The 15,926-nt window shown below is 41.3% G+C and overlaps 1 long non-coding RNA gene across 1 annotated transcript in view; it reads right to left on the reverse strand.

Annotated features, from left to right (window-relative positions):
* The window catches only part of LOC145398353 (uncharacterized), a 47,196-nt gene extending 31,746 nt beyond the window's left edge, over positions 1–15,450 (reverse strand). Inside the window, exons 1-2 of the long non-coding RNA XR_013897120.1 lie at positions 15,358–15,450; positions 12,576–12,699 (exon numbers count right to left, since the gene is read on the reverse strand). This is a non-coding gene — a long non-coding RNA (uncharacterized LOC145398353). The remainder of the gene's footprint in view (positions 1–12,575; positions 12,700–15,357) is intronic.
* Between the last annotated feature and the right edge of the window lie 476 nt (positions 15,451–15,926).

Here is a 15,926-nt window from a genome sequence, read left to right on the forward strand (position 1 = left end):
CAGCAGTACCAAAGACAAATGTATTACCGTGTCATATGCATCAGTACGCCACTATGGAGGCTGCCACGGAACTTCCTAAGCCTGTGAGAACCCCGGTCATACTCTAAGTGGTTTTGAAGATCTCGTAACGCCTGTCTCTGAGCGAGTTAGTCCCCACGTTACATTCAATATCCTCTTCTATGTTGCTGCTGCAGACTTGGTGCATGTTTAAACGATACAAAAATATGGAAGAAAATATCAAGATGTAGGAAGTAAAATAAGTCGCCTAGGAAGAGATGCCACGAAGACCGATCTCAAAAAACACATGGAGATGCATTTTAGGTCATATGGGGGGCTCCGTATGCCCTGTCCTCTGGCGATTTATTTTGCTTATTACACCTTAACATTCCACTGTACGTTATAAAACTCCATTACATCAACACAATCTAGTAAACAGCAATAACACAGAGGGGAATACTGAAGCGTAATACCCAGACAAAATCGCAAAGGGAAAGGTGCTAAGAAATCCAGAAAGCCAATTAAAACATGACCCCTATCCCCCCCCCCTGCAGGGCGTGTATTTTGACCAAAGAAATTAATTGCTCAGACGGATGAAAGCCAACGTTCTTTCAGAGAATCCATGAAGGGGCGTTTTAGAGGGTCATTAAGCAGTATTCTAGTTCGGATGGGAAGCTTACTAACACCTCTTCCTTACCGATTTATTTTCTGCTCCGTTACCGTATTCTTGTTATTCATGCCAGCTATATCCACTCTGACAAGACGTAAAAAGCAAACTAGGGGATATTGATGAGCAGTTTGGATAATAAATCGCTAAGGAAGTGGTGTTAGGGAGCGTCCATACCCGGCGAGAATACGGGCCATTAGTTACTGGAGGAGAGGAAGAATAAAAAAAATAAATACTTGCTACTACTTATGTACATTTGGTGTAAAGAATCTTATATAATTAAACTGATATATATTATACCAATGTGTTTTATTCAGAGCCAACAGGAAACTTGACACTCTCTCTCTCTCTCTCTCTCTCTCTCCCTCCAATTAAACTGATATATACTCTCTCTCTCTCTCTCTCCCTCCAATTAAACTGATGTATATTATGTGTTTTATATTGGCCCTACAGGAAACTTGACTCTCTCTCTCTCTCTCTCTCTCTCTCTCTCCTCCACCATGTCTTCTCTACCTTATTCTCCTCCTCTCCTGCTCCTCCCCTTCTCCCTCTCCTCTTCCTATTCCATCTTTCCTCGTCCAAATTTGAACGTGGCTGCTAGAAGCCTAAGATTTCTCTCTCTCTCTCTCTCTCTCTCTCTCTCTCTCTCTCTCTCTCTCTCTCTCTCTCTCTCTCTCTCTCTCTCTCTCTCTCTCCCTCTCTCTCTCTCTCTCTCTCATGACTACTTGCTGAGTAGTTTGGTTAGCCGTGTCCAATCAAATCATCACAACTCAGCATTATCTCCACGCCTATCAGTCATCGCTACCTTGATAACACCTTCACTATCAACAACCCTTTTTAAATACTGAACTGGTAGAAGGAAAAAACTAAGAACATAAAAAGGAATAAAGGATAAAAATAAAAATAATGAAAGAAATAATAAAAAACATGAAAAAGAATAAAGGGATAAAACTAATGCGGTAGTGAAGGTGTTAATGGAAATATATAACCTCTTCTGTATGATATTTTCCTTAGCTGAATAAAGTTAGTAAGAATATAATAAAGGAAGCATCACCTTACTGAGATGGTTAATAATGATTTTCTACAGACAGGAATATAAATAAAGGACAAAACATCTTATTGAATAGGTTTAGAATGAATATCTAAAGACGACTAACATCATGTGGCGTTAAGAGTTAAACAGAGAGCTTTTTAACCCCTCAATGTCAGACGGGTTTTCAGAAGGTGGTAATATTCACGAGTATTGTTATCAGTGCAGGAATGAGTCAATGAAATCCAAGTGCCAGATAGTAAAGCTCATATGGCACGGCCGGGGATATACCAGGGCAAGACTCAGGCTAAGGAAGCTCCCTAACACCTTTTCGTTAGCTATTAATTTTTGGATATGTTTGGTTAATACCCTTTTGTACGATAATTATGCAGTCTGGTGATATTAGAATGATTTAAATAACACAGATGAAGAGAGCAACGTATCATAAGCAAAATAAATCGCTTAGGAGGAGATGTTAGGGAGGATGTTAGGTACAGAATATACAGTATATTACGAAATATCCCAGGGTAACGAAACCAACATCCGAAAGACTCATCACTGCAGTGACCTCAGTGACGTCACGTTAATTACAGACAGCTAAGTGCTTCCTCTGACCACTATCCACCGTTGACCTCTACGCCAATTCAAGGTCAGAGTAGCCGGGGGGGGGGGAACTTGAGCAGGGCTGCCATTATAGCCATTTTATAGATTTACCCTCATCTCACCTTAATTTCATCTAAAACTCCCACCTCTCAATCTTGAATGCATAGTAGAAACGGCAGATTAACACTAGGATATAATGCTAATCACGAAGAAGTGATAAGGAAAGGATATATCAGCATTATCTCCCACCAATGAGCTACCAGATATGACCTACAATAAGGCGAAAATTAGGGCCAAATTAAAGTAATAGAGTTACAGCAATAAACATTTACAGTTCGCAACAATTCTTTCCCATACTTTTTCATGTTTTAGTAATTATATCTTACATAATAGCGATTTTCCAGGTATTTTTGTGCTAAGTAAATTTCTAGCAACTTTTCATAGCAACTTTAGCGACCTCTGCGAATCCGGGTGGCAGCTCTAGATAGGAGAGATAATGTCAGGTAAATTTCAGAGCTTCCTGGATTGAAATGACGCAATGTAAACAGTGCTACTATCTGTAACAAACGAACTATTGTGTAACGTAGCCATAATCTCGGTACCAAGATAAAATTTTTTACTTCCTACTCTAGTCTCTGTACCCATGTCCTAAACGCTATAAACTGAGAAATAGTAATGTTATAATTTAAGTATAATTATCAAAGTTTCAATAATAATACACATAATGCTATATATTACATGATTTATCAAAACGAAAGTAATGACGTTCCCACTTTCTCTTACATACCTATAACAGAAAACGAGGTCTACGAGGCCAAACTTAGATAAAATTATTTGCTGGATGGTAAGTTACTGTAGATGAGAGAGAGAGAGAGAGAGAGAGAGAGAGAGAGAGAGAGAGAGAGAGAGAGAGAGAGAGAGAGAAATTCTCCAAAATATTAATCCGAATAAAATCGTGTGGTAACAAGAACAAACCAAAGGGATGTCAGTATGCTAAAAGGGTCAATGGGGAGTATTCAGGGGTCAATGGGGAATATTCCAGGGGTTAATGGGGGTATTCCAGGAGTTCATGAGGGTATTCCAGGAGTTAAAGGGGGTATTCCAGAGGTGAATGGGGGGTATTCCAGGGGTTAAATTCCAAAGGTTAATGGGGGTATTTCAGAGGTTATTGGGGGTATTTCAGAGGTTATTGGGGGTATTTCTGGGGTTAATGGGGGTATTTCAGGGGTTAATGGGGGTATACCAGGGGTTAATGGGGGTATGCCAGGGGTTAATGAGGTTTCAACGGTAAACAACAGACCATGAAAAGAAAGAATGCTCTCTGTCGTTTAGGGAGGAATGAGAAAAATGGGATACAATGCAGGCAGAGGAGTGTCGACGTAAATTTGTTCTGGGCTGTATCCCTTTGTCGAAAAGATATGAAAGTCTTAGGTACATTCATGCCACATTTCACTTAACCGATAGAATATTGCTAAGAGTTTGATATGACGCCACTTCTCCACTCAAATTGTCTCTGATGGAATCGTGTTGGCTCCTACTGCCCACAGGCAAAATTTCAGAATAATATGTCAACTTAGAACTGTGTTAGCTTCTATATGTAAAAACTGTGAATGACAGGCCAACTCTCAATATGTTTTGAAAATAGTGGAAGCTAATATTTTCACCTTGTCCTCAGCGTAACAGACATACCGTATTCGTCTTACCTGTGAGCTCGGAGCAGGGCAGTAAAATGGTGGGGGACAGGGCGACATGGAGGCGATTTGCTTGTGGCCACCCCTTAGGGGATTAAGGCGTCTGGCAATAGACACTCTGATAGTCCTGAGCCATGAGTCACTGCATTTTCTGCTTTATTCAATCGTCTTCAGTTCCTCAAAGTCAAATTCTCTCTCTCTCTCTCTCTCTCTCTCTCTCTCTCTCTCTCTCTCTCAACAACGCCACCCCTACGCCCTTTGAGCCACGCCACCCCTACGCCCTTTGAGCCCGTGTGATCCTTATCAGTGGGTATCACATGATGAATCTGTGATGACTTAAGAGTTTCACGTGCTCACTGCTTTCATATCTCCTGGACAGCGTGATGGGAAATTTTATTTTATTTACTTATCTATCAATCTAATCTATGGAGGCTGATGGTTTTGGATCCCACCCACACTATTTATTACACGAGATTATTACCACCCGCAATGCGAAGCGAGCGAAGTGGTAATGTTTTCAGTTGTGGGGTTGGCTGGCTGGCTTTGTGGGTAAACAAGATATTTCTTGAACGGCTTGAGCTATCAACATGAAACTTTCAGGGAATCAAGATATGGCCAATATCTTGCACGATTTCAAAAATGGCCACTCGGAGTCAAGGTCAAGGTCACCAAAATGGCTGCGAAAGATCAACTAGTTGACCTTTGGTGACCCTGACCTTGACCCCGAGTGCCTACTTTCAAACTCGACCAAGAGTTGATACCCTGAAATTCATGTTAATAGCTCAAGCCGATCGTAAGACATCTTGTTAGCCCACACACAAAGCCAGACAGGCAACCTCACAAATGAAATTACATGAATACCGGTACACTGTCGCTCCACACGCTTACCACCCGCGTTGTGAAGCGAGCGTAGTGGTAATGGTTTCAATTGTGAGGTTGGCTGGCTGGTTTTGTTTATGTGTGCTTTACATCCTGAATTTGCGTCAAATCAGAAATGAAAGTGTAAAATTGTGCCGAGGAAAAGCTTTCCGACTACGTGGGTAGTGAGATCCCATGGTCAGATGGCTTCAAGTTCTTCCTATTATTAGTTTACTATTATTATTATTATTATTATTATTATTATTATTATTATTTTTATTACTGTTGTTGATATTAAATGAAGACTAATTTTTTTTTTCATATAGGAAGTCTGCATACAACAGCCTGTCATACTGTATTCGGATCTGATGTGCTCTGGTGGTTGTCGAAATGTTTGTGTGTGTGTGTGTGTGTGTGTGTGTGTGTGTGTGTGTGTGTGTGTGTGTGTGTGTGTGTGTGTGTGTGTGTGTGTGTGTGTGTCTTAATTACCCTTATTACTGTTTAGTTTAACAATATCTTTTTACTTTTCGACACAACGTAAATGAACGTAAAAGAAAATTATGCACTGTATGAAAAAAAAATGAATAAGTAACTAACAACTCGAAGCCGAGAGAGAGAGAGAGAGAGAGAGAGAGAGAGAGAGAGAGATGACCTCGACGGCACGATCTCCGCCATGTCCACCAGCCAGCGTATCGTTATCACCACGTCCACCCTCACTATCAATACTAGTTATCTGCGTCGTTGTGTCAAGTCCACACCGTCTTTACTATCACCCACTCCACCTGTCCCCTCACACCTTGCCGACAACCCACTGTCTCATGATGGCACGGCAATTGTGTTAACGCTATCATCATTGTCATCATTTTTTTATCATCGTCAGATTGAGAATTACCTTTATCATCGCCATTATTATTATTATTGTTATTGTCGTTCTCATATCATCGTTCTTAATGTCATCATCATCATTATGACAGCGATGATGATGATGGTGGTGATGATGATTACTTTGGTGATGATGATGGTGATCCATCCATCCATCATCCAATCCTACATTGCCCCATGAGAAGCGTAGGAGCCCAGGGCTAAGCAAGTTGGTCCTGACATTTAAGATGAGTGACCAGCCTCACTCATCCCTGAGTGGCATTACGTAAGCAATAAACCCCAACCACCCCTTGGATATAAACCTTCACCGGCTCAATCCGATTCGAGCGCCGTAATTACCCACTAAACCACCAGGCGCCAAAATTTGATTATATGGTTACCACACAGCGTAGTAAATGGTTTCCTGGTGTACAGGAAACCATTTGGCTTGTCACTCTGTGTAGAGTCACCCACAGGCAGAACAAAGAAGAAAGGATGAAGGAAAGAAAGACAGAAGAGGGAGAGTAAAGTCACCCGTAGGCAGAAGGACGAGGAAAGAATGAAGGAAAGACAGAAGAGGATAGTGATGAATAATAAAAATTAATGATATTACTCAGAGGCTAAAACAGCAGCGCAGTGTGTGTGTGTGTGTGTGTGTGTGTGTGTGTGTGTGTGTGTGTGTGTGTGTGTGTGTGTGTTCTTACCTACCTAATTGTTCTTATCTAATTGTATCTTTACAGGAATGAGTCAAGTTCGTACTATCCTGTGTATTAAACCATTTTTATTATACATACCCTTAAATTTATGAATAGTTCTGGCACACACTATTTCATTCGGTAGTGCATTCCACTGATCAATTGCCCTATTTGGGAGACTGAATTTCCTTAAGTCTTTATCGCCTCTCTGTTTATGTAGTTTTTTTGCAGTGTTCTCTTGCTGACGCATCCCCATAGGTTATATATTCAATTATGTCTATTTTCTTTTTCCCTGAGATGCATTTCTATAGCATAATCATGTCTCCTCTTTTCCTTCTTTCTTGTAGTGTTGGTGGATTCAAGTTTTCTAGTCTTTCTTCGTAGCTTAGATCCCTTAATCTTGTACCCATCTTGTAGCGGCCCTTTGTACCTTTTCAATCTTATCTATGTGTTTTTTGAGAGGTTGATTCCAGACTATTGATGCATACTCCAGGGTTGGTCTGATGAATGATGTTATTATCTTTCTCAGCATGTCTTCATTTATTTGTGAATGCTATTCTCTTCTCATATTAGCAAGCAGTGTATACATGTTTCGTACCTTATCACTGATGTGATCATCTGGAGATAGTCTGTTATTATCACTCCTAGGTCCTTCTCCTTTTCTGATGTGTGCAGGGTTGATCTTCCTAACTGGTCTTTCTCGCTTTTACCAAATTTAATTACATGACACTTGTCCAAATTAAATTCCATTTGCTATTTACTGCTTCATTCATGAAGCTTATTTAATTCCTCTTGCAGCTCTTTGCAAGAATGAGTGTTAGTAATTTTCCTTTGTGTTTCTGCTTCATCCGCAAACATATTTAGATAACGTTACTGTCTATGTCACTTATATATACTGAAAACATAATTGGTGCCAGCATTGAGCCCTGTGGAATACCACTGGTCACTTCCCTCCATGATGAATAACTTCCCCTTAGTACTGTTCTCATTTCTTTTTCTGAGAAAATCCTGCCCCCAACAATACAGATTGCCTTGGATACCTCCTTGATGGTACAGTTTCCATAAGTCTTTGGTGTGGTACTCTGTCAAATACTTTCTTGAAATCTAAATAGATACTGTCCACCCATCCTTCTCTTTTCTGTAATGTTTCTGTAATTCTATCATAGTAAATTAATTGATTGGTAACACATGATTTTCCCTTTCCAAAACCGAACTGCCTCTCCGTTATCATACTGTGTTCTTCCGGATGTTTTACCCAAACTTTTCTCATCAGCTTTTCTAGTATCTTACAACACTGGTCAGTTATAATGGTAACTGTGTGTGTGTGTGTGTGTGTGTGTGTGTGTGTGTGTGTGTGTGTGTGTGTGTGTGTGTGTGTGTGTGTGTGTGTGTGTGTGTGTGTGTGTGTGTGTGTGTGTGTGTGTGTGTGTGTGTGTGAGAGAGAGAGATACGCGTCCGGGGTATTTTAACACTGCCACGCTCACCCTCCTAGAGGTCGGGCACACGGGGATGGGAAATGTTTTTTAATTGTGTATCTGTATGTAAACTGAGACCGTAGAGTTCGTTTGCTGGGTTCTAGACACACACACACACACACACACACACACACACACACACACACACACACACACAATCGCCTCGTACTGTGAAGTAGGAATAAAATGGCATCATCGCACTTAAAATATTATCCTCCTCTCTACCACCTCTATTTAACGTGTCTCCACCGAAAAACAGCGTCAATTAAGATAAACCAAACACTCAGGATCAATGGCTAAATATTTTGTGGTGGATTAGATGATGATGATGATGATGATGATGATGATGATGATGATGATGGTAAGAATAATATGACAAGACATAATTACTGTGAGAGGTTAATATATATTGTACATACGGTATACAAACCAAACATACATTAATCACACACACCTCCAGAAACATTCCCGAAATCCTACACTGTGAGCACAAGGCGGTAACTGGATAGGCGTGGGGTGCGTCCTTCAGAGAGTGGCATGACGGGACCAGCCTGGAACCAGTTTCACATTTCGTGTCTAGAGATAAAACTGTGACTATAGTGCATTTGTTATAGTCTGACGGGATCCTTAGCCTCTTCCCACTGATGACCGGGCCTAATCAGACTGGACGGTTGATTTGACTCCTTTGCGTGGTGGCACTGATATAACCGGGTGGCTCCACTGCTCGGTTATACAAACGTCCCTCATGTCCCTCCGCATTCCCCAAAAGAAGGACGGTGGACTGTAAGAGGACAACTTCAGCCTGCAGTTCACTGTGTTCAGGTCCAACAACAAGGGGCCTCATTCGCACCTCTTACCATGACTCACCGAATTACTATCTATCTATCTATCTATCTATTGCCAGACGCCTCAATCCCGTCTGGGGTGGCCACAAACAAATCGCCTCCAAGTCGCCCTGTCCCCCGCCATTTCACTGCCCTGCTCCCAACTCACACCCCCCTCTCTCATATACCTCTCCACCCCATTCCTCCATCTCATCCTCGGCCTCCCCCTCCCTCTTCCCCCCTCCACCTCACTCACATACACTCTCTTCGTCAGTCTTTCACCCTCCATCCTCTCCACATGGCCAAACCACCTCAGTGTGTTCCTCATAACGCTTCCTATCACATCCACATCCACACCACAACGCTCCTTTATATCCTCATTCGTCAGCCTGTCTCTCCATGTGACTCCACAGGCTCCTCTTAAATAACTCATTTCCACTGCTCTCACTCTTGACTTGTGTCCTTCCAACAACGTCCAAGCTTCACTTCCATACGTTAGAGTTGGTATCACAATACTGTCATGTAGTAACTTTTTCACTTCCATGCTCACTTCCCTGTTTCTTATCACTGCTTTCAAAGAACCAGCAACCTTTCTTCCCTGCTGTACCCTTTCAAGCACTTCACCCTCCAAACCTCCATCCTTACTCATCACACTACCCAAGTACTTAAACGTACTCATATTTTCCAATTCCTCACCATCCAACCTCGCTGTACATTCACTGACTTCACCTCTCTCAAAGACCATTACTTTACTCTTCCCTACATTCACCTTTAGATTCCGTTTCTTACACACTCACCCAAACTCATCCACCAAGCCTTGCAGCTCCCCTTTGTCTTCACTCAACAACACAGTATCATCTGCAAACAACAGTACAGGGAGTTTCCAAACACTATCCTCTCTCATCAGGGCCACTCCAACATCCACTACCCTACCATGTACCTCTTTTATTACCCCATCCATGTACAGATTGAACAACCATGGAGACATGACACATCCCTGTTTCAACTCAACTTTCAAAGAGAAAAATTCACTTAGTTCACCATCCACACGCACTGCAGCCTTAGCACCATTATACATACTCTTCACAGCATTCAACAACTTCCCATCTACTCCATATATTCTTAACACTTTCCACAATCCTTGTCTATCCACCCTGTTATATGCTTTCTCCAAATCCATGAAAGCCGCATACCGAATTACAATTTTATTATATTCCAGTTGTGTGAGTGGCTCAGTTCCGTCAGGTATAAACAAACTGACCAATTCCTTCACGACAAGAGGTCCCCCCTAAGTTGAAGAAAATCGTCTGGAGTTGGTACGAAAAAATCAATAAAATATCAAGTGGCTGACTATTTCTCCCCCCGTTCTCTCTCTCTCTCTCTCTCTCTCTCTCTCTCTCTCTCTGGTGGGTCCCCTCAAACTGGTTAATACTGGTCCAGCAGGAGTGGGGTGCGGCCAAACGCTCTCTCTCTCTACGATCGATCTAGCTTTCCTCCACCGTTTCTCGCCTCCATACCATCACGTCGCCTTCTCCCCAGTTCCATATCAGCTTTCTCCTCTCCCTTTTATATGACTTGGATGTGGCTGTTCGCTTCCTCTTTCTCTCCCTCCCTCCTTCATCCACGCTCTCTGCTTCCCTCCCTCTCTCCTCATCCTGCTACTAATTGATCCCGCCCCATCGCCTTTACAAACCGCCACTTTTAAATTTTCTCTTATTCATTATATACTCCTCTCTCCTTCCCTGCCTTCCTCCCTCCCCCTAACCCTCCCACGCCCTCTCCCTCTCTCCCTCCCTCCCTCTCCTCACCCCCTTGATCGACCCAACCTCCATCGCCTTTCCATGCTACCACTTCCTCTTGCTCCTCCTTTCCTTATCATCTCTGTTTTTCTGTTACATCATTTTCATCTACCAAGACTTCCTTTTCGCCTATCAACCCTTCACCTTGCAATCAAGTGGTTGGAGATGCTGCCTGTTGAATGAAAGAACGCGAGTTTGGTCAAAGTTTGGAGTAGAGATGAGTATGATTTGAAATGCGTTAAACAGACTCTATTACACGACTCAACGACGTCATACAAACACCCCTGCTAATACCACCACACCAGCCCTGAATATATTTATTCAATATGGATGGTGGGTATCAGTGCCCAAGTGGTGACATGCGATGGAGAGTAGCAAGTAGGAGGGCTGCTGGGCCTCAGGGAACGAACAGTGAAGCAGGATACATAATAAAAAAAAAAGGAACTCATCTCACACACACACACACACACACACACACACACACACACACACAGAAAGGAAACCTCATATGTCCCTCGCAAATTGAGCAGAGTGGATTGCCAGGCTTCAAACCTCTTGAGACAGGGTGGAGTGGACCGTGATCCCTAAGAACGCAGTATCAAGCCCACACGTTGCAGCGAAATTCTGAGCGCTGGAATTTTGTGAACTTTTTGCATAAGATGACGAGACAGGTTTTTGGTTACAAATTATGAAAAACAAAGATGCCAACACTAACAGAAAAACAAACGTGCGCGTATCACAATATGCCCACTACACACACACACACACACACACACACACACACATACGACAAGCACAAACATCCTTAAATAGCCCCATCACAACCCAACCTTGTCACCATCACACCCAAACACGTCCATCCATCACAAGCATTAATGACCCTCTGCAAAGGTCAATGGGTACGCCTGCTGAATACACTACATTACTGACGTTATTATCAACACTGCCTTTACTATTTACACCCTACATTACTGCACGTATTCTCGGCAGCTTAATCTCTACATACCCTTGATCTATTCTACTGGCTTAATGTTGCTACCTCCAGACGATTTCACTGTTACTGTAGGATTGAATTTTGCTTTTACACCACACACACACACACACACACACACACACACACACACACACACACACACACACACACACACACACACACACACACACACACACACACACACACACATGGTTCTTCTATCAGGCAAATAAAATCGTCTACTGTCAGCTGGAATACAGTTCTAGAGTTACCCCGGCCACGAGAGGGGTTAAGGGTACCTTAATTAACACTCTTGGGCACTTAACTTAGGCTCGCATTCTCGTCGGTAAAGGAGGCTCCCTAACACCTTTTTCTCAGCGATTTATTTTCCTTATTATCCCTTGCTATTCCCTTGTGTTATTTGTTATACACTCCTCATAAATAACGTTCAAAATGATATCCTAAAACACATCGCTAAGGACGAGATGCTAGGGAGCCACCTTGTATGCTCGTTAATGAAAAGCTTCAATATACGATTAACTTACACTGTACTCATCTATTTGCTGGTCAGGTCTGGTTATGTCGATGGAATAATTGTTTTTCCTGCATGCATTAAAACTGAAGAGCAACCAGACGCACTGTAGTAAAAAAATTAAGGCGGCATATATTGAAACACAAATACTCGTAATTTACTGTATATCTGAATGCCTTAAGTTTTCCAAGTACCAAAAACAAGGCAAAATATGTTATTACACTTTACCTTGCAAGGTTTTCTCTCATCAATCATATAGCAGCAGCCAGAACCTAGTCACGATGATGATGATGATGTGCGGTGCGCTGTTAGAATATTAGTGACAAACAGTACTGGGATTATGATGATGATGATGATGATGATAATGATGATGGTGGTGGTGGTGGTGGTGGTAGTGAAGTGCGCCCATTGTCAAACCTAATGAATTTACTTCCTCATCTTTATGTAACAACAATAAGAAAGCAAGAATCCTGTGCTAGTAAAAAAGAAAAAAAGAAAAAAAAAAGAAAGAAAAGAAAACGAAAAGAAAGAACAAAAGAAAAACAAAAAAAGAAAAAAACAATCACGTACCAACACCGGCAAGGTACCAGCAGCTTTCAGAAGACGCCCACAATATTGCTTCCTTGGGTTTTATTAGGTTCGATCAAGTCAGCCTTCCTTCTGCCACACAGCTGCTGACGCCTACACGCTGAGGCTGAAAAACAGATACATTAATGGCGTCTGTAATGGGGTTGCTGAGTATTACAGGCAATACTGAAGTTGCCTTACTGTTGCCACATCTCTATAAAATTGTTTTTTTCAATAATACTTTCTCTTGCTTTTAATATAGCACAGCAATTTTCACAGCAACACGAACGAAACTGTTCAAAGAAATCCTGAGACTGATGAAAGCAATCAACTTCCTCCTCCTCCTCCTCCTCCTTTTCTTCTTTTAATGCGGGCTGGACATCCAAGGCTAACAAAAAAAAATAAATAAATAAAAAAACTTGAAATATTTATATAAAAAATATTCCTGGATGCAAATACAAAGAATACAAAAAATGCACTAAAGCATATAAAACAATTCAAATGAACATTTTTTCTGCTTGTACTAAAAAAGCTTGTGATGTCAATGAGCATGATGTAATGGATTTTTTTTTATTTTTTTTACTTACTGGTGACTAAATCCTTTCAACACGGTGACGTCCTTTCATATCATTCTACCAAGTCACTCTACAATTTCATGCAATCTGGGACAAAATAACCAGCACTGAAGGAATTAAAGCTATACCTACTCCCTCCAGTTCCAAAACTCTCCAAAGCCAAAACAATTGTCTGTAGATGGCAATAATAAAAAGTACGTCACCAGACTGGAGGGGTTAACTATTACGGAGGGAACTTTATTGTTAACAATGTTGGTGTTACTGTGTAGCGTGTAGTGGTTAGACTGAAAAAGGCTGGCCGATGTGTACGGTTTATTAGGTAAAAGTACCGTACCAGTGCATTCTGAACAGCTTGTTAGCAGTATGCAATTAGGTATACGTAATATGTAAACTAAATCACTCTGGAAGATGCACTGCCATTCACAATACGACCTCCTAACCTACAAATAATACAGGTGGTTACGTGGCAAAGTTAGGATCCGGCACCAAGTACAAGCATGCTCGCAATACGTTCATACTTTCTTCAAATGGATATCGCATGAGAATGTTCTTCATGCAGGCAGCATCCAGTAAACTGTTCACATGCGAACCTCCAGCACGTATCAACCAGCGCAAATGACACTGACAAGCACCAAGTTCGAGCATGCCCACAGTATGTGCACGGATAGTTTTGATAACATCTACCGGTATTGCAATGAGACATTTACACACCTACCTCGGTCGACTTTGTAATTTCCTGACTGAAGACATTCAGCTTTCTTCCTGCCACACACATATGATGCATTAATGTTCTGTATGGCATAATTTAGATATACAACCCACGACTTCCAGCATGGGAGCCACGTGCAAGCCATTGTCATGCTACTGGGCATGTGCACTACACCATAGGCATGCGCAATGAGGGCCACACGCACCTTCAACATGAGATTACCCAGTGCCTGTGACAACGAATTTTAGTATTACTCCTTCGACGTCAAAAAAGCTGCCCTTCACCAAAAAATGTATGAAACCATGAAAATTAATCGAGAAAACAATATAAGGAAACAATCGTCGCATGAAAAATAAAGTGAAGTGTATTGGGGACAATCTGACAATATGTCCAACTGAAAGTCTTGTCACCCAATCTGTAAGTTTATCTAACGTGTTCCATTGTACTGTTTATCAGTTTGTGTAAATGAAAAGTGACCCAGCAAGGCGTTTACAGCAAGATGTTGTTTTTAATGTTGTATATTGTCAATGCTGGTCAATTTGGTGTTGCCTGTATTACAAAAACAAATCAAATCAAATGACGCCAAGTTTCTTACAGAATTCCCTTATATATTGAGGTTGGCCACAGTGTTTTCATTGAACTGGAGGTTGAAGCAAGTCCCAAAGGCAACTAATTACTCACCATCTGTTGCCGGAAATAGGTGGGATAAGATAAATATAACAAGTACTTCCCCTGAGACTGCAGAGCCATGTATAATATCAACCGCGTTTTTTAAACCCTGCCACAAGTTGCGTAGGAGGGGTGTTTAGTCGAAAACATTGCACTGTAGCGCCACTGTTATGTATCTCACTGTTACTTGCATTGCAGTGTATGGTGTACTGCACTGTAATGTAGTTGCAGTGTACCAAAAGTAGTCTCCCCAGGCGTTTACCTACGAACATGACATGCGTTGGTGTTCACGTGACATGGTATCATATTTCACTCCCGAGATAATGTATTGTGAACTATACCTAATTGATTCGTACCAAAAATAATCCAGAGGAGTTCAAGAAGACCTTACCATATAAAATGGTGTGTTTCGTAGAGTTGTGGAAACTTTGGAAGCGAAAAAACCACAAGCAACACGCACCAAACTATCGTCAACTCGTTTTTGCTGGGCGAGTGACTGACAGGTCGCTTATAAACATTAAGCGGCGCGTAATTCAAATTTTAATTGGCTCCTAAATACATCATAATTGTAGGTTTTTGCCGATTTAATTTCAACTTTATGTTTGAAAGTCGATATCTGGTTACAGTTCATCTTTTGAAACTTGTTTGTAATGGCATTTACAACTGAACATTGTTTGGATCATATGAAGGCCAAAGTTTTAACTCTTTAATTTGAGTTTTGTGTTTAAGGCTTGGTATCTTGGTACTGCAAATTTTCAGCAGTTATTTGTAGCTGCATATTACTTCACAAGCTTTATATTTTATAAGTCTTTTATTTTTTAGTGGCTCTTACCTTCTACTTGGCTCCCTTCCTTCCACTACTACAGTGCTATACTGCAGGTTCATTCTTCTATTATGCATTTGATTATTGATTTGACGTTGTTTTCTTCATGATGGCTATTGATCTCGAGGAGTATTAAAGATTACGAGCACGGAGAGCAGCAGTTCAGTTTATGAGGTGCTGGCTCAACATGAACTTTCATGTATAAAAATTCCTTGTTACCCGTATAGACAGCGTAGCACTAAAACTAAGGTGAATATTAAACTACATTAAGATACAAACAAATCGAGTTTAGGTATTTAGTTGCTTTATTGCCATCTGACAATGAACTGTAACCCTTCGTCAGCTTAGCTGATGGTTAGCTGTAATCGACTTAGTATAATTTTGACTGGTAACCAAGAAGATTCAGTCCGACCTCAGATTTAAGGCTTATTGAATTAAAAGGAACTAAGTATTCAAGTTGTGAGAGGCCCCCATCACATGAAAACAAAACAGTTTGAAATGGAAACTGCTAAACTCTAAGATGACACAGACCTCAAAACGATTTTATTCGCTTACGGGTGGTGTGTCATGGTTTAGGA

This window comes from Coenobita brevimanus, chromosome 45 (assembly GCF_032717465.1).
Source record: "Coenobita brevimanus isolate Jiangsu-jjx chromosome 45, ASM3271746v2, whole genome shotgun sequence".
Taxonomy (NCBI): domain Eukaryota; kingdom Metazoa; phylum Arthropoda; class Malacostraca; order Decapoda; family Coenobitidae; genus Coenobita; species Coenobita brevimanus.